At 31.9% G+C, this 21,408-nt stretch overlaps 1 protein-coding gene across 1 annotated transcript in view; it reads left to right on the forward strand.

Moving 5' to 3' along the window:
- The first annotated feature begins 2,011 nt into the window (after positions 1 to 2,011).
- The window catches only part of Con (leucine rich repeat protein connectin), a 34,596-nt gene continuing 15,199 nt past the window's right edge, over positions 2,012 to 21,408 (forward strand). The window contains exon 1 of the mRNA XM_090103939.1: positions 2,012 to 2,052. The gene's annotated coding sequence lies outside the window, so the exon portion shown is untranslated. The remainder of the gene's footprint in view (positions 2,053 to 21,408) is intronic.

Consider the following 21,408-nt stretch of genomic DNA (forward strand, 5'->3'; position numbering starts at 1 on the left):
GTATCTTTTGTTGGCAACAATAATTGTGTCGCCGAAACTTTTTAATCGACGTTATTTTTGCGGTAACGAAATTCTTTTACAAGTTTTATTACTTCATGACTACTGGTTTTGGGAAGAATTTGTGTTGAACGATTTTGTTTTTATTATTTACTTTTTACGAGTTGCGGTATACCTACTTTTATATAGCTGTACTCCGCGGTTTTAGACGCAGTGCTCCGCTCTTGTTGGTCTTAGCGAGATGATATTATAATATATCCTATAGCATTCCTCGATGAAGGGGCTATCTAACACCGAAAGAATTTTTCAAATCGGACCAGTAGTTGCCGAGATTAGACGGTTCAAACAAACAAACAAACTCTATACACGCTTTATGATGCTAGTAAGTATAGATCATATTTTACTGTAATATCGTAAAAACCGTCCGATGATAAAATCTATCACTGCTATTGCAAAATTTCTATATATTGTGATTCATAAAATTTGCTTCAAATTTAATAATTTACGAAATTGTTTACTAACTAGGTTTTTACAATATAAAGTAAAAATACATAATATTCAAGATTTAATAATATTTGAGACTATTTTCAGACTTTATTGTTAGAAATACATATACCGTAGCGGTTTATCATAATATCTTAGGTACCTACATAATAATATTAAGTTGTCGTCTTTCCTTTCTTGTTAGTTAAAATTAATTGGGACCTAAAATTATGATATATAGCAAGTTCTTATAAAGGATGAATTTAATTACTGAGAAACAAAATAATAAACGGAGTAAGTAATAATATTTTTCTAATCATTATTTCAAAAAAACGTTGAAGTTCCAGAGATATTATTTACTCTTAACTTTATTTACTCAATAAAGTTTAATAAAAAATGTTGTGTGGTTTTATGAAACCACGGTAAAAGTGAAACTTAGGCACAAAATTATCGTATTTGTACGATAATAAAATTATCGTACGGTTCCGAACACTGCTCTATACCTACTCGGCAGCCGACCGTCACGCGACATGCGCTACACAGACCAAAAAGTTTGAGACGATGTAATAAAAGTTTCACTTTAATAATAACTAATAGATATCTTCTTATATATAAAATTCTCGTGTCACAATGTTAGTCTGCATACTCCTCCGAAACGGGTGGACCGATTCTCATGAAATTTTCTGTGCATATCGGGTAAGTCTGAGAATCGGCCAACATCTATTTTTCATATGTACCACGGGCGAAGCCGGGGCGGACCGCTAGACAGACTAGACATTTTTAATATAACAATAGGTATGTAAAAATAAAATCGTCATAATATATCTTCAAAAATAAAGACGACATCTCGGTATTATCATACAGAAGGTGAAACTTTTTATGAATGAATTCTCCCTTTACGATTTGAACTGATCACGGTTGAATCAAATATTCATAAGATTTATTCGACATCTCTACCTATTTCCGTAATACATCTATAAAACATAGAAAAACATATATTTTTTCTTCCTTGAACATTATTTATTTAAATTGACGTAAAATATGAGCTAATCGAAGAAATAGCGGGGGGTGTACCTTAGGGGAGCCTATGGTATACGCATTTTTGTTTTTTCATAACTTAGGGTAAATAAATAAATTGTAATGATGTTTGATCTGCCCGAAATAAGATAAATAATCACGCATATTGATAAATAACTTTTGCATTAAGTATATTTTCTTATCTTTTAAAATCTAAACTAAAATGTTACAATTTATTAACTTTTACAATTAATTTGTAAAATATTATTTGTTATGTTTGAGTAAAAAATCTTTTCTATAGAATTAAAATATTATTTGTACCTATATCTTTGGATTCTTAATGCAAAGTAGATAATACTATAAAAGGAATATAGAGAACGTATTTTATGAATGCGTAGTTATAAATATGTAAAACATCTTATGTATTTGGCACAGAATATATAAAATATTGAATATACCAATCTTTTGTAGTTATAATGTATACAAAGATTAATGAAAATATGTTTTATTTACAGATTTGAATGGGCAGCATTCTGGATTTATTCGATAAAGAAGGTTAGTATTACATTGAAGGTACTAAATTCATATAATTAATTTTAATATTAAAATTTAAGATATAGTAGATACTAAATACAATTGTTTGAGGCTTTAAAATACAACGTTGTTCATATATTTTTATCGTGATTAAATAAATATATCGTATCTCGTAGGAACATTTTTTAGGGCCATATTAAAAGAAGTGCAGTAAAGGAATAATAAGTTGACAATAAATTCTATTATATAACTGAAGCCTGCAGCTAGGAATTTATAATAACAATACATATCCTTTATCATAATAAATATTAATATCATTACCCGCCTCCTTAGTACAGTGATTAACGTGCGAGCGTAGAACCGAATCCTGGATTCGATTCCTGGCGGAGACGAAGAAAAATCAGTCTCCGTCTGGCAAGATATAGAAGGCTGATCACTTATTTGTTCCTAAAGAAAATCGACAGCTTTTTATCATTAATATGATAAAAAGCTCATCGATTTTCTTTCGTGTTTTCGTCGTGTTCTCAGCCATCGTGTTTTCAGCCATTAAAACAATCTTATATTCTTGTGAACATCCTCTGTTAACACAAGTTCACACTCAAAGATCACACGATCAACGTTCTAACAACGTATTCTAGAAGATGAAAAACGATGCTGTCCGAGCTGGATTATTGTTTATCCCCCCATATACAATTGTACGGACAAATCGTCAGCAGTGGATCATAAAGAAGCGCAAAAACTCGGTTTTGCAGTATCGCTCTTGGCTCGAATCCAACTTCAATTCAGCCGCGATAGCAGAAACCAATTTTTATATTAGAAATCCTCTATTGCTCTAATAGCTATAATCCATTTATTGGACACGGTCCTTAAATATCAAGTCGTTATGTAAGTTTTATTGTGGAATTTTTGCTAGATGTTTTTGGGAGGTTATTTGTTACTGAATACCTACTTGAACGGATTTATGAATGTGTTGTGGATCTTGATTACTGTTTTTGTAGTAGTTTGAAACAGTTACTTAATGAAAATGCCATTTATACGTTATGGCTTACCACCCGCGGCTTCGCTCGCTTTGACTTAAACCTAATAAATTATATACCTACTAAAACCTACCTCTCAAATCACTCTATCTATTTAAAAAACCGCATCAAAATCCGTTGCGTAGTTTGAAAGATACAAAGAGACATAGGGACAGAGAAAGTGACTTTGTTTCATACTATGTAGTGATAATAATATGTGTAGGTATTACGTATCAAGCGTGTAAATAAAAAAGTGTCCAAATGCATCAAAATTCTATAGAGTGAAGTAAATTGGCAGCACATGTTGTGTGTAGATTTTATTATAAAGATCATATTTCAATTCAATACGTGATTGACGGAAAAATTGTTTCAGAATTGTACAAGAAATCTATGAATGAATGAATGAATGAAAGCTTTATTGTACACACCAAAATAATGAAATAACATTTAGTAAAATATACATCAAGTTGCACAATAGGCGACCTTATGGCTACAGAGCCATCTCTTCCAGGTAACCCAACCAAGGAAAACAGTAACAAAGAATACAAGTAGGTGGTGCATACCAAAGCAATATATATAATAATAATATAGTAATACTAAGAAAGTAGGAATATAAATAATACATAATTTACAACAATAAAGAAAATAATATATGATATATAATAAAATAAATAAATACAGATAAGAGAAAGAATATATAAAGTCATCACTTAATTAAGGACATGTGGTAATCAAAGAGCATGTTTTTGAAAACATCAATGGATCTAGCTTTGCGTATGGCTATTGGTAATTGATTCCATAGTCTAATAGCTTTGACAGTGAATGAGGTGTTAACAAATTTTGTTTTATGTATAGGTACATTAAGGAGGCAAGTATCGTTCGATCTCAAATTCAACCCATGATTACGAGCGTATTCAAAATTATTTTTTAAATAGGGCGGGGTTCTGGGATCGAATAAAATTCCAAACAATAGATGCAGCACATGAGCATCCCGGCGATATCTGATAGGCAGCCATTTCAGCCTGTGACGATAAGCGGAGACGTGGTCAAACTTGCGCAATCCAAAGATAAAACGGATGCACAAGTTCTGAAATCGCTCAAGCTTGTCAAGCTGGATTCCAGTTAGGTCACAGAAACTGACATCAGCGTAGTCGAGGATGGGAAGAAGGAGTGATTGCGCTAACAAAATCTATCCTATATAGAAAATTGTAAAATGCTATAATATAGAACAGAACACGGATATTTAAATTATTATAAAACGAAACAACAAAGTTAATGGTGCGCGAATATTAAAAGCTATTTTTATTAAAGCTGTATTCTTCCATTTCTTGTTTAATCAAATTATATACAGTTCTCTGTAGTGCAATTTTTAGCTTTGTTTCTATAAGTTATCTTTATTTTTCTTAATTCCTATGCAATTTCTGCAATAAAAGGAAGATGAGTATTATGATAGTAATTAAAAAATACTTTCTTTCGTACATTTATTTTGTTCTTTGTACAAATGGTAAAATGTGTTGTTGCGCATTTACATTTATAGAAATTAAATCAATCACAAATAACAGAAGTGAAATATAGGTATCTGCTTTATATTCCAAAGATAAGTCCAAAAATAATATTAAAGTTTGAAAAGCACTATTACAGACTCATTTTAATAATAAATTATTCGTTTGTCACTTTTACTATCCTCACTTAGTGTGTCAGATTTGGCCGTATAAATTCTTATATATAAAAATGAATCGCAAAATGTGTTGGTAAGCGCATAACTCGAGAACGGCTGAACCGATTTCGATAATTCTTTTTTTATTATATTACTTGAAGTACGAGGATGGTTTTTATGTAGAGAAAACGTAAATAATATGTACCACGGGCGAAGCCGGGGCGGACCGCTAGTGTTAAATAAATTCTCTAACTGATCAATGTCTGTGGTTTTTTTTAATAGATAGAGTGATTCAAGAGGAATGTTTTAGTATATAATTTATTAGTTTTTAGACAAATCGGGCGAAGCCTGTATAAGCTAGTATTCCATAAAAGTATTTAACATTAATTATATTTAATAGCGTTTAATGAATTTCCCGCAAGAGGCAGTTAAATCCTCTCGAAGCTCGGAGGTAATTGCAAAATTAAAAGTCCAAACTTGAAGAGATAATACTTCGCAACACAATAATTAAACAACTCTTCAAGTTTAAGCTGTTTACTTATATTAAGTGGGATTTTGTGAAATTTAAACTGTTTAATATTTTATTTTTCGAGCTTGGAAACTGCGAAATCTGTGATTTAAATAGCTATTATAATATTGTTTTTATCAATTGCAAGGTTTCATTTACCTTTGTTAAATCTGATCACAACTGGCCCAGCCGTTTAAGTGTGAAGCTACAGCTACATTCGTATAGCTTATTAAACAAACGTATATCAGATTTTATTTATTTAAAAATTCAGAGCCTTACCTTAAAAGTACCTATAGTTAATTTAAAAGTAATTATTTTTATTTTTGTAATTTACACTTATTTTTAATTTGAAGTAACGAATCGTAGAGACTGCAACACCTGCAACCTGCAAGCACCTGCAACACTTCTAGTGTTACAAGTGTCTATGGGCGGTGGTGACCACTTAACATCAGGTGGCCCACCTGCCCCTTTGCTTGCTCTGTCATAAAAAAATACTACCTACTGCTTACCAATTTTTATTACATTTATCATTCTGTTAAACCACCTTATATGAAATTTTCGCGTATTTTTACAATTTCTTTACTTGCGATATCGAAAATAATTCGACAGCTTCATTTACAGATAAACAGGAATAAAGATAAACCGGTATTATTGTGTTTATATTCAGCCTGCGTATCGAATCGGTACCGACAGTATAAATCGATATTTATGCGAAAACCGAAAAATAAATTTTTATCGTTTCATCCTTGTTAAAGGCGATATCGTGATATTCTGTTGTTATAACCGGTCTTATTATGATTATTGTATCTTTTCATTTTGGCGCCAAAATGTTTTTTATTTTGCGGGTAGTCGGAATATTTACTTACGTTAATGTGACTGCGTGTATAGTGAATACATAACACGTGAATAAAAACACAGTTACAAATAAATGAGCATTAAACATACCTTACTATTGATTTTATTTATTTATTATTCATTTAACACCGTACAAAAACGTTAAGAAATATAGTCTGCTTTGCTCATATTATCTATTATATACATATAATAAAATCGTAGGAAAGTCAAAACTGTACATTGAATATTTTTTTAAAAGAATACTTGATCCATGATCTATAATCGATATAGAAGCCAAAAATATAGTTTTTAGAATTTTTGTCTGTTTGTCGGTTTGTCTGTTTGTCTGTTTGTCTGTATGTATTTCCGGGCTAATCTCAGAAAGTACTGCATAGATTTACTTCAAATTTTGCATGAATATTCCTAAGAGGTCGGGTGAGGATAGTTTAAACATATTATCATGATATCACCTTCGCGGGAGGAGCTGTGAACCTTTATTTTTCTTACATATTCCGTGTACTACGACAGCGTGCAATCTAAAGACTCATGTTTAAATGTTGGTTTCGAGTAAGCCATGCTATTATCTAGCTTTACAAAATAAAAACTATGTCATTTACGTAATTTGGGCAGAGAAACAGTTTAATGAATTTAGTAGTATAAAGACAAATTTGAAACAGCGCCATCTATGAGATTTCGTAAAAATCAAATCAATTTACATGTTATCACTACTGAACAACTGTTGAAAATTAATAATTTAAATATACCTAATCATGTTATTTATTTAACTCTTTAACCCATATCTTCCCTTCCCTATAAGGTGCGCTTATATTTCGTGTGAATATACTACATTTTTAAAAGTGAGGGTAGATGTTTATTATTTTAAGTCAAACTAGACACCATTAAAATTAATCTAATATTGATTGTGTTCATTGGTTACATTTTTAATCTTCGTGTTTTATAAATTTATAAAGAATAGAAAAAATTCGATCACGAGGCGGGACTCGAACCCACATAATTTCGTGATCGAATGTTTCTATTCTTTATAAATTTATTATTTATAAATTTATATTTATAAAGCATTTGAATAAATAAATAAATAAATAAATAAAATTAAAATAAATGTCATAAAACCAAAAATATCAAATTCAATCTTCGTGTTTTGTGAATTTTCACCATGCGTTCCCACAAAAGGTAAGTTGTTACTTTTATAGGTATTTTTTTTTATAATGATAGCAATTCATGTTTTTTATTGGTTTTATAATGGTTTTATATTACACTTTTAGAATGAAATAATAAAATGATGAATTCTTTTTGACTTTAAAGCTAGCCGCACACACAAAATAATATTGTCAATGCAAGATTGTCAAAAATCTTCATCAATATATGGTCCCCGCACACTACGCAATATTATTGGCAATTTTTCATGGTAAAATCTGACTCAGTCGTTCCGCAGCTAGATTACGTGCGCACGTATAACATAATAAATAGAAAGAAAAAAATCGTTGCATTGATTATTGCATTAATTTTACTATCTAAAAAAAGCAATCAAGAAAGAAACGATGGATTAAGGACTGGATGAGAAAAAAATTAATAATTTAATTTAATTTAATTAATTAAATTAAACAATAATTAAATTAATTAAATTAAATTAATTATTAATTAATTCATTCAAAATTCAATTGAATTAAATCTTTAATTCTTTCCGAAAATTTGTTCGTATAAGAATTAATTTTCTTCTTTACGTCTTCTCTTCTCTCTTTTCTTATTTGGTTTGATTTAGGTATTTATAAATATCGAGCAACTTATCAAGCGCATTATTTTTCGCGATATGATTTGCAGGATGTATTCCATAATTCTGGATAAGTTTCCCATGTTTTAATAAACACTGACAAATAGTGTTTTTCCGTGAGACTGCTATCATCAAAAATATTAACATTATTTTCGCTTTGGATACTGTTTTCGTCCTCCATTTTGAACAAAAAACACGAACGTCCGCCTGCCTTGAAATCTTTTTATCAACTAAAATATTGCCGTGCGCCCGCACACGTCAATATTATTGTCAATACCCCTGCCTCCCCCCGATATTGACGTGACAAAATCTGAATTTCTGGATAATCCACAATAATATTGAACAATACCGCAATACAGGCCGCACACACACAATAATATTGACAATACGTACTTTATTGTCAATATTATTTTGTGTGTGCGGCTAGCCTTACAAGATTTTGAGGTGCGTTGGGAACAGTAGTTTGTTGATAAAATTTTATTTGTAAGTAGCTTTTTTTATTGATTTACAATTATTAACGTTTGATTTTTTTATTTACAGATTCAATGTTCATAAAATTATATCGCCTTTGGAAGACTATTTCTGCTGACAATTTTACAACACCACTTGAAAATTGATGATTTGATGATGAAGATAGTGGCAGCAAGGATTAAGTGGAAATTAGTAATCATCCGCTTCGTCAATTTTTGACTGAAGTTAATGTCCAACGTATGGTTCAATCATTGGAAGTATCTCGGGTAATTTTGGAGGATATTTTTCAGGAAGGAGAGGAGGGGCAGCCAACTATCAAACTACTACGTTTCAGTACCGAAAAAAATGTTATTGCCAAATGAAACATAAATTTTGCACTCACAACTGTACAAGTTATGATTTTTATTCTGACTTTGCTGTTATCTGATTATAATATTTATCGTTATGGCTATCGAGGTACCGACCGTACTGGGATGAGAGTACATGATATTATACCTACTCATCATCCAGGATTGCTTAGAGCATTTTCACACTGAAAAAGATGTTTTCTTTGAATCGTAGTTGCTTCATTTATTTATTTTTAATCATTTTACATAATATGTTTTATATTTGCCCATTTTCATTATATTTTATAAATAAAATGGAACCAACATAACTTTGTTGTGTAGGTATCATTTCTCTATTAATAATCCGTAGGCATATTTTCCGAGCACCCCATTTAAGGTGCGGTCCTGAAATTATAAAAAGTTAATGTATACTTTTGCCTAATATAAGCTCAAGATCATTTTTAGATAAAAATAACAAAAAGAACTTATTTATTAAAATTTAGTAGATAAAAGAAATTATGTTACGATTTTATAAGAAAACACAGTATATTTATTAGGCGGCGGTGATCTCTTCCAGGCAAAAGATATTCATCAGCTCAATAAAATTGAATAGTTGTTGTTAGTTATTCTTTAAATTCACTGATTGTAATGAGCATTTCCGCATGCAAGTTGTATCGTAGTTTAGATATATCATAGTTTTGACACATTACAGTTCCAACAAAACCCTCAAATTTTTGAGCAGAGTTGAGCAAGATAATTTAAAAAATGTGCTGTGTTAAGTATTATAGAAAAGGTTAGTTCGTTGATAATTATCATTTCTTCATCATTTACATGGGTGTTGTTAAATGTTAGTAAAAATAAACTTTGACTGTTAATACTTTTGTTCAGTATTTACCTGTATGATTATTGCTTGGTAATTAATATGTATATTTTCATGTCGTATAGCTAATTATAAACATAAGTGTGATGTGAAACTAGCTGGATTTATTTTTACACACTCACAGCCATATATTTTATATTAAAATAGTGTAAATCATAATATTTTTTCACAATTAAAAATATTTCCTTTTTTCTGATGGTGTTGGCATCGAATTAAACCGCGCTGTCGTTTCGTTCACTAAAAGTGATGTTATGAGGACCGAATATGTAGCCGCCTCAACTTACGGAAACGAGAGTAACCCGCGTTGTCTGGTTATTGTATAGTCGAATTTAACGTTACATGGAAATTGGAATCTAAATATATTATGTATACTTAGGTATATTAAATCTGTACATGAAATATATTTCCTAAATAACTATCACGGGGTGATTAGGGATCGACACTGATGCCAAAGAAGCAAACAGTAAAATTTTTGTCCGTATAACCGGTATAGAAACAAAAACTACTCGACGGATTTAAACGAAACTTGGTACAATTATTTTTCATATTCCTGAGCAGAGCAGTAACTCCATTTTTAAGCTTTCGTCGCGTGTGCAACCTTAATGGTTAAAGCTACACAGAAATCATGTATGAAAGAAATGTTCTCCTTATTATATAAAAAATATCTCCCGACATCATAAATGTCTATCTTTTATGGTTGACTCACAATAACACGTGTAACTTCCGATAGCTTAGGAGTTCGAAGCTTTCTGATTATATTTGTCTACTAGCTGTGCCCGCGACTTCGTCCGCGTGGAATAGTGACTGCATAGTAGTTACTACTTAACACACAATTATTGAGTAAACACGTCTTGAAACACGTACTAATCATATACCTACAACTAAATTATAAGTACATACTTACACATTATTATAAAGTTAAGAAATAAAATAAATAATAACACAAAAGAACTGTTAGTAAAATTTATTACTAAACTGAGCTATAAAACTTAGGTACAGAAGAGTTCAAAATTTCCAGGATGTGGTTATTCACCCGCTCCCATATTCCTTCTACTTTCACAGACTTTCAACTTTTCCCTTTCACCCCTAGTAAATGGCAGAACCGATTTTGATCTAAACCATGTCTAATCATACCTATATATTATGTACATGTCATATCCTTTCGTTTGGTACTCCATTTGGATTATTTATCCCCACTAACACTATCACCCCTAAGGTGCCCTATATGTAATAAACAGATTAACCAATTTTGACTAAAAAAAAAACATGACTAATTGTAATTCACACGTCATTTGATATGCCGCTTGATTATATTATTTGACCACATTCGATTATTCATTCCCACTTTTACCGCTATAAATCAATAAATGGATGAACCGATTTTGATTAAATATGCCTCATCATACTTCTCACGTCAGGTCATACCCTTTCATTTGATATGCCACTTGGGTATATTATTTGACAACTTTTATACCTATATCCAATAAATGGATGAACCAATTTTGATAAAATATGTCTTATTGTACTTTACACGTCATGTCTTTCATTAGATAAGTCACTTGAGTATATTTGATAAAATTTATTTATTTATTCCCACTTTTACCCCTATATCAAATAAATGGATGAACCGATTTTGATAACATTGGACTACTTAATTGTTTCTGACAGGTCGTCTTTTTTCATTTGATATATCACTTGGGTATAACAGACAGCATTCGTTTTTCTCATTCCCACTTTTGCCCTACATATACTTATTGGATGAACCGATTTTGATTAAAATATATGCCTCATTATACTTCTCACGTCAGGTCATGCCCTTTCGTTTGATATGCCACTTAGGTATATTTGACAACTTTTATTCCCACTTTTATACCTACATATTATATCCAATAAATGGATGAACCAATTTTGATAAAATATTATGTCTTATTGTACTTTACACGTCATGTCTTTCATTAGATACGTCACTTGAGTATATTTGATAAAATTGTTTTAATTTATTCCCACTTTAACCCCTATATCAAATAAATTGATGAACCGATTTTGATATAATTTGACTTGTTGTTTCTGACAGGTCGTCTTTTTTCATTTGATATATCACTTGGGTATAACAGACAACATTCGTTTTTTTCATTCCCACTTTTACCCCTCTATATCATAAATGGATGAACCGATTTTGATTAAATACCTATGCCTCATTATACTTCTCACGTCAGGTCATGCCCTTTCATTTGATATGCCACTTAGGTATATTTGACAACTTTTATTGCCACTTTTATCCAATAAATGGATGAACCAATTTTGAAAAAATATGTCTTATTGTACTTTACACGTCATGTCTTTCATTAGATACGTCACTTGAGTATATTTGATAAAATTCATTTATTTATTCCCACTTTTACCCCTATATCAAATAAATGGATGAACCGATTTTGATAAAATTTGACTAATTGTTTCTGACATGTCGTCTTTTTTCATTTGATATATCACTTGGGTATAACCTACATTAAGAACTAACATTCGTTTTTTTCATTCCCACTTACCCCTATACTGCCCACCATACACTAAAGTGCAGTAACAGCAAAATCACGATTTCGAGTAAAACGCATTTAAAGTTAAGAATTGATTTTAAAAAATCAACAGAATGATAAGCAAAAAAATTTGAATGCAGAAAGGTTGTAAAGGCATAGGTTCACACGTTAAAGCAATAAAAAAAAATATATCTTAATAACTGAATTTATTATGGCCATTTATTCTTTTTGGTGCCTATTACTGCATAGCCTTTTTTGTAAAAAATACCATTTTAAACTTAGTAAAATGCAGCAAAAAGCCCTATTACTGCGTTTGGATCAGTTATTTTGTCAAGAAACCCAACTAACATGCAGTAAGGTCAAAAAAATACTGCATTTTAGTTAGTTTTTTAAGAAAAAAGTGTTCAATTTACTAGTGCAGTAAGAAAAATAGCTAGTTCACAGTTGCAGTATTTAAAACATTAACTGCACTTTAGCTAGGAATAATCATATCTGTGTCATTATGCTATCCAAACTAATCTGCAGTAATGCTGTATTTTACTGCGTGTTAGTCAGTTTATAATGATAAAAGAATGTTAAGTATTCACAACTAAAATGCGACAAGCTTTGATTTTACTGCATTTTAGTTGGGAGTTCGTGACAATAAATTGTATTTTCTTAATTTGCAGTAAAAATAGCTTGTATGGCGGTAAATTTTACTGCGTATTAATTTTTTTTTTAATTTTTTTCCAGAAATATAAAACTATCTAAAGAACTGTAAAATTATATTGCTTACTGCATTTTAGTTATGAAACCTTAAAATTTAATCTGCAGTATAATTTATACTGTATTTTAGTTGGGAAATCACGCCAAATTGTTAATTTTTTGCGTTTGCAGTAAGTGAAAACTGTTAAATAAAAACCATTCTTATAGTCTTAGAAATAAGTAAGTTAATTCAATAGAAAGCTTAAGAAACCCGCTTTCAGAATCACTAATAAAACGAAAAATCACAAAAGGGCTGTTACTGCTCTTTAGTCTCTGGTGGGCAGTATAATATTATAATATAATAATAAACAACTAATGTAACAAAAAAACGCATCTAATTCGTATTACCCGTTAGCGAGCTACGGTGGCACAGACAGACACGCAATACACACATAGCGGTCATAACACCCCTCTTTTTGCGTCGGGGGTTAAAAATATAATACCTACGACATAATTTCAAAGACCTTTTATATAGAAAATTTACCTAGAAGTAACCATAATGCTATTTGTGCAGGTTTTAGACTTATGAGCAAAAATCTAAATAAAGGTCCTTTGACCCCCCCTACTACCCCCTCAGCATAACCACCCCCCCCCCACGCTTGGGGACTTTCGATATGATCATCGGGACATGTCAAGGAATACCTTTAGCGTATAATTTACGTAATAAAGTAATTCATGTATAGAATGCCTTAGCAAATGTTCGCTGTGATTACTTAAATGGTCATAACTTTTTTATTTATGAACCGATTGACATGAAATAAACACTAAATGTTAAATGAAGCTTACCACAATATATTAGTGAAAACCGCATCTAAATCGGATAAGCCGTTTCTGAGATTAGCGTGTTCAAACATACAGACAAACAGACAAACAGACAAACCGACAAACAGACAAACAGACAAAAAATTTTTTAACAACAGTTTTGGGTTTGGGATCGATTTAGTAATAACCCCTGCTAATTTTTTTTTACATATTTTCATTGTACAGACACCACTTTTCTAGAATTTTATTATATGTATTGATAACACTCTCAGTCCGTTTTAACTCAATTTTTATTTTCATGCATCAGTGCCACCTAAAAAATCTTTATCTCGAAATTCGAGCAAAGCTAAGAAAATGAGAAATAAGGGTTCTCAAGAATCGTTAGAGGTATACTCTAGGCCGAAAACAACACGTGTTATGCCGAGAACCTGAAACCGCTTCACAACGAGAATTGCGGCTCACAGCTGACCGCGAACGGCATGTACTATCCCGTGAGACCGAAACCTTCACTGAGAGGGTATAACGTCTCACAGCTGATCACGGCCGTCACATTTTATCTCGAGAATCTGAAACTTTTACTCAATATGAAGACCGTTTGACAAATGATAGGGTGCACCATAATATTATTCGATCTCTTGAAGATGAACATGAGCATAAGCAATGACTAGAGTAGGGACGCGAATATTACAATTAATTGAGACAAAAACGATTATTAAGTTTGTTTAATGAAAGATTAAGAATTGAAACTATTCGGTCTCTGGAAACGGACGAATAGCGAGAGGCCCCTCTTACTGCAGACAGATTTCGCATAGTCTTAATGACTTAGAGGTAAACATAGAAGATCAATCTACGAATTCGGTGGTGGGGTCCGACAAATATAAAAGTGGGTTTTCTTATAACCTCACAATTGATTACAGATCATCTTCTGTATAGGCGATATTAACGTAGTATGTTATTTTTGTAATGCTTTAAAGTGGAGTAAGGAGTCGGCTTTCGTTTGAAGATACACCGGAACCTTTGAAATCACTACTTTTAGAGGAACATGACGTGCAATCTAAACAGTTCTTAGACAATATTCGCTCTTATAGTAGTGCGTTTCAAATGATCCTTTGGTGCTCAACAATTATCAGAAGGTCCTTTCATGCTTACTTTTAAGATACAAGGTCAAGTTTACCATTTGATAGGATCCCTTTTGCCTGAAGGCCAACCTAAGTTTCTTTAAATATATTTTGTATTCGACTACATCGAATAGTCGAATACAAGAATTATCAATATTTCTCGAATTTAAAACTGAACTCATTTCACAATTTTAGAACATGTTTCATCAGGTTAATTCGTATGTATGCAGTTTTAAATCGACATTAGAAGCTTTTCCTCAAGATGGTGATATTAGTATAAGATTGTTATAAATGCCGATAGACGGACATCTATCGGCACTCAGGAACTCCCTGGGCGTGTATAACGCCCAGGCCACAGTATTACAATTTTTCCTACAGCAGGGCGACGAATGTATTTTCGCATAGCAAAGGAGGGGAACTCGCGGGGGGTCAAGTGACGCGGGCCACGTACCATTAACATGCTTAGTTTGTGGTACCGAGCGCGAAAGAAAGTCATCGTGTTTTTGTTTTGTTACTATGTAAACTAACGTAATTTAATACTTAGGTACATATTCTATAACGGTGCGCTCAAACTGTTAATCTACATTTAATTTAGATTATTATTTGAAATACTAAGTAATGTAGAATTTTAATCACATTCCTTCATGTTTTCCTCAGATTTTCAATTTTCTCCGATTTTAAGATTTTCAGAGTGTTCAATTTTAATGTAGTTAAATTTTATAAGAGACAATTAAGAACATTCAAAAATAAAGTGTCACGTATTTTTTTTAAACGACGAATGACCTAAAACGACGTAATCGCGGACGAAGTCGCGGGCAACAGCTAGTTACATAATAATCTTTTGATTATTTTAATAGGAGTCTAGGTTATGAGGTACAGGAAAATGTAGGTAAAAACTTTATTTCACGATTACGTTTACTAATGGAATTTAAAAACTACTAGTAGTATTTATAAATTATTTGTTTATTATTTCCGCTTTGACTTGTCACATTTTTTATTCTATGAACCTGAAATTATATATACAACTAGCGGTCCGCCCCGGCTTCGCCCGTGGTACATATGAAAAATAGATGTTAGCCGATTCTCAGACTATCCGATATGCACAGAAAATTTCTTGAGAATCGGTCCACCCGTTTCGGAGGAGTATGCAGACTAACATTGTGACACGAGAATTTTATATATATAAGATATCTTTATTAATAAGGGAAAAAACAGCAACAAAAATAATTTATCACAGTTCCAAAAAATCTAAATATTCCATACAAAAAGTAAAAGATAAAAATTAACCGTATCATTTCGACTTGACATAAAAATAAAGTGGAACGCTCCGAAACCTCTCTGGCATCTCCACAGCCTCCCAGTGCCAAGTTGGAGATCGCTTGCAGTAATCATAGTACGAAATCCATCAAACTAACATAGTTTTCTTTAACTGTATTACTTTGAACGACACACATCATAAATTGTGAGGCTTATTGTTATGAATGTCTTGGCTGTGAGTAATATTTCAGTATTTGTCTGCTAGACTGTTTGTATTGAGATGAATACACCTGAGATGTGCAATGTGGAACATCTTGAGTATACTCGTGACTGGTGTCTACTGGACACGTCATACTATGAGGTTTTGGGCCATAATGTACCATGCTGGCCAAATGTTGATTGGCAAATATCACACATAGGTCGTTAAACATGCCAATTTTCTTAATACGTAGTCATGATGTTGGTTAACAAATCAAGTAGGTATACTATTGGAAGCTCTCCAAACTTTAAATTTAATAGATGTTGGAAGTAACAACCACTGAGCCATCGCCCTATACATTAGCAGAATATTGCCCAGTTGTTTTAACCGCATTGTTTCGCTTCTATTGGTCTTAGCATGATGATATATAAGAAAATAGCCTATATCCTTCCATAAGTGGGCTATATAAAACTGATATAATTTTTCAAATCGCAGCCGTAGTTTCTGCATTTAGCGCCCTTAACCAAACTCTTCCAGCAACATATAATATTAGAATACATAAATAATATATCTGCATACCAAAATTAAGGTAAATCCTTTTTTCAAAAGAAAATTCATAAAAACTTAGTATTCATAATATAGAATACCTACAGATTGGATTGTTCTAGCGCAGTGGCGTGCCTAGGGTGTAAGGACTGGGCAAGCCCAAATTTTTCAAAGTGTTTGATGGGTACCCTTTTCATGAATAATATACCTACCTAGGTATACTGTGTAATTATGTTCGTTATAAAACTTATAAAAAAACGTGAACATATTAGGTACATCCCGAATCAAATCTTTTAAATTTTCACGCGCGCCCGCCAACAGTTGAGTCAAACGTTTATCATTAAAATCGATAAATTATATAAAACTGTAGAAAATTGTACAGATCATTTATATTCTAATTCAAAACGCCAATCTTTCTGAAGGAAAGATAATATAACAATTAACATCGGAATTATAGAAAGTAGGTGTTTATTTTAGAATTCAATTACCTAACAGCTCCTTTTCTATGGCAATTATTGATACCTAATTCAGAAAGGCGTTCTTGGCCAAATAAATACACAAGTATTTCTTAATAATTAAATAAACGTACCTATGAATACGATTTAACGATGAGAAAGCACGCTCCGTGGAAGAACTACTACCTATTTAGTAGCAGGAATCGTAACTACCAAAATATGTGCAAATTTCAACAGCTGGGGAAAGGCTTCTTCTAAGCAATTCTCATTCATGAAATCGTTCGTAAACATTACAATTAAAATTTCGTTTATATGTGACTTACTAGTTTCGGTTGGTTGGTTTTGATGAAGAAATTAATTGTTTTTCAGTAAAGTTTAATGATTTTACCTTTCCCCCGCTGAGCACAAAGTAAACCATCACAATTTACAACACAATCTGCTGTCGCGACACTTATTTTACCACAAAATTCGAAAAACTTAACCTAAATTACACCGGTATAATCACCCGCTCAAACAAACTATAATTTAACAATAATATTCACGACGTTCGTTCGCGCAATCGTAACTATCTTCACACTGTTAAAAAGCCGGGCTTCATGCCCCTTACAAATTGCTATAGAGTTCTATAGCTAGGTATGTATCTACTACGACGAAATTTCATACGTTAGAAGAGATGAGCGCAAAGCCCGGTAAAAGCCCACGCGTGCAAGCGAGACACCGCACTGTTTATAATCCATCCAATTTAGGTTGTAACGTCCATATAAAAGGTACGACCTTATTCCGATAGGAAGAAGGATGAAATTAAAAAGTTTACTCGAATTCGTTATTGTTTTATGCTAGGCGTATTATATATTATATTGTAGGTGAGTTTTCATTGAATTCGGAGCAGATTATGAATTGCTCATTGCGCGCGAATATTCAAACGTGAATATGGGTTTTTTCCTGTCTCGTAGCGAATTTCTAAGGCAAGCCGGGCTTTTCGGCTTGTATGAACGTACCGCCACTGTTCTAGCGTATACTTATCTATGCGATGTACGAGGTCAGACTACTAAGTGCCTACTTTATGTAATAACTATCATTTATATGATTGTCATATTGACTATTGGATTCTAGAAAGGGAAGTAAACACATTTATTACACTTACAAAAACACTCATTAATGAGAAGTTACAAGAACTGTTATAAGGGGATATGTAATTACTATATTATTAATATTTATGACACTATTCCATTTGATATATCTATATAGAAACCTAACATAATAAATTTAGGATTAATACAATTATTTATTATATATAATGAACAACATTTTAATGTCCTTGATTCAATTAAAGCATGAAATATCATCTGTTGTTTCGAACATTATTCTAAATATTGTTCAACCATGTTCATTTTGAACATAATTATATTATGTTTCATAATCAACCTGTTAGTTACGCGTATCTAACATAAACTGTACCATTACATAACAACTTATATCATGTTCATTTCATTGATAACATTTTATTGGTCTCAGACAAGATTTTTTTTATCCGCATAAGTTTCCATCAGAAAAGGCTTACCAAAAAGCAATAAGGCTTAACCAATAAACCTAAAATAATAATTTAAAGCACATCACATAACAAAAGTGCCCTTTATTACAAAAACTCTGACAAAATTCCGTTCGTGCCGTCTCAAATTGATCATACTGGGGCGCTTCGTCGGCGGTCCGTCGATCCGTATTTATTGCCAGTAAATCATGCGGAACGAAAATTCAATCAGCTTTCCTTGACACCCAAGCCCTCGGGAGGATATTTTCTAGTCGTTTTAGTCACAGATGTTGAAATATTTTTTTGCATCGAATAAAATAGTTTTATGAGCGCGGGCGGCTATAACTTTTTACGCGTAGCGGATGCATCGGTTAATAGCCAGCTAACATGATATTCCTACTACCTAAATAGGCAGAAATTTTATTCAGTATTTTAAAATAGTTTCTTCAGCAAATAGTTGACTTCTGGAAATATCTAGCTTTAAATTTTATAGTGTGTTTTTAAGTAGATACAAACAACAAAGAACAGAGGTATTCCTCTTTTTATAAATTAACTATGATTGCAAATATTGGAATCTTTTAATAGGTTTATGAGATTTACAAGGTGGACACTAGGCAAAAATCTACAGCACTCATGGGAGGTCTATTTTTGGCGAATTTTACGACGTTCTTTCATGTAAAGAGAAACAAAATTGCCCCGCCAATTTTGGAAAGAATGCTTTGTGTTCAAGCTTATGGGCTCATGTTAAATCATTTAGTCATTGATATTGTGCACTATCTTTTAAAAATTTGGGTATATATTTACCTACTAGGCTATTGATTCTATTTTCCGAGCTCAAAAAAGCTCTAGACTCCGTAAAGTAAACATAATATTATAATTGAATTTCATAGTACCTATTCTAAAAATAAAATTTACCATACCATACTTTGACCAGTTCAGAAATTAACATAAAGCGCGCCATTCACGGTAAAACAAAGGCTGATTACCATAAAATAAAACCTCCCATTCCGGTTAGGTTATGGTCCATGTTTGGCACGTGACGTGGCCACGGCTGCCAATCCCTTGTAGCCTGACCACATCGTGATTACCCTGATGGGATTGACGTATAAAATTAAGTTTAGAGTTATTGTTTAGAGTGATTAGGAGTGGTTAGCTTTTATGGAGAGCGTATTTTCTATGTTAATGTATGGGTGTACATTTGAATATATTTTATACTAGTTTTCCGCCCGCGGCTTCGCCCGCGTTTGCAAAGGAAAACCCGCATAGTCCCCGTTCCCGTGGGATTTCCGGGATAAAAACTATCCTATGTGTTAATCCAAGTTACCCTCTATATGTGTGCTAAATTTCATTGTAATCGGTTCAGTAGTTTTTACGTGAAAGAGTAACAAACATCCATACATCCATACATCCATACAAACTTTCGCCTTTATAATATATATTAGATATTAGATATTATTAGATGTTTTGAGTAGATACCTAATACGATTTACGGTACTGTAAGGAGGGTTTAGTTTTTGGTAAAGGTCGCAACGCAGTGTGATGGGTTGAGTAAGAGATTTTTAACATTCGTCAAATGTCTGCTCTATTGTGTTAAAGGAATTTATATTTTTTAATGCAATTCTTTTAAATACACAATCAAATCCATGGTTACAAAATTAAAATTTTAAAATGTTTTTTTACGATACTGCGTCACTTTTTGTACACTGATTTAAAATTAACATAACACAAAAATATAAATATACGTTTATAAATTCAATAAATATATAAACCAGTAAAATCGAATCTATATAAACCAGTAAAAGTAATTTTGCGAAAGTTTAAACTCGAACGCGGTCAATTAAGTTGAAAATTCAGCGATTCGTAAGTTCCCTCATAATATTGGTTTTATAAAGTTTGTGTTAATTAATACAGTTGTGTGCGAATGTGATACCACGGGATTTAATTCAGGTTTTATTCCGAAATCCAATGTCTGGGCTTGTGTTATATTCAATGGTATTTTGGTGAGGTCGTTGGCACTGAGTAAACCTGGTTATTCATATTTTATTCATATTATCGTAATATGAGTAAATAAAATTATTATGTGTACATTTTTATTAATTTATTAAAGGTGGAAAATGTGCATTTGATTATGAAAAAAAAAACCTTAACATAATATTATTGCACATTTTTAAAAATCTGTATTTAAGATTATAGATCATCATATTATAATTGTTAATAATATTTACAATCAATAAATTAACCAAAGTTAATAATCGATAACGATAAACAATAATGTAATGTATAAATAACGTACACTCAAAAACGACTGAAAGGATGCTAATAACTTTTGCTTGGTTTGTGTCATGTGATAAATACATTTGTCGTAGAAATTAAAAGTACAAATAACATGTTAACAAACTACATAATTTCTTCACAAAAACCGAAAGCACACAATCCATACTAATATTATAAATGCGAAAGTAACTCTGTCTGTCTGTCTGTTACTCAATCACGCCTTAACTACTGAACCAATTTGCATGAAATTTGGTATAGAGATATTTTGATACCCGAGAAAGGACATAGGCTACTTTTTACCCCGGGACATAGGATAGGTTTTATCCCGGAAATCCCACGGGAAAAGGAACTTTGCGGGTTTTTCTTTGCCTGCGCGGGCGAAGCCGAGGGCGGAAAGCTAGTATTATAATATGATAGATATAATTATATATCTACAGATATGTATTTTAATACAAATTCCCATTGGGACAATCTATCCGATC

This window comes from Colias eurytheme, chromosome 7 (assembly GCF_061535395.1).
Source record: "Colias eurytheme isolate Ceu_HAF_F1 chromosome 7, ilColEury1 Martin Lab GWU primary, whole genome shotgun sequence".
NCBI classification, from domain to species: Eukaryota; Metazoa; Arthropoda; class Insecta; order Lepidoptera; family Pieridae; genus Colias; species Colias eurytheme.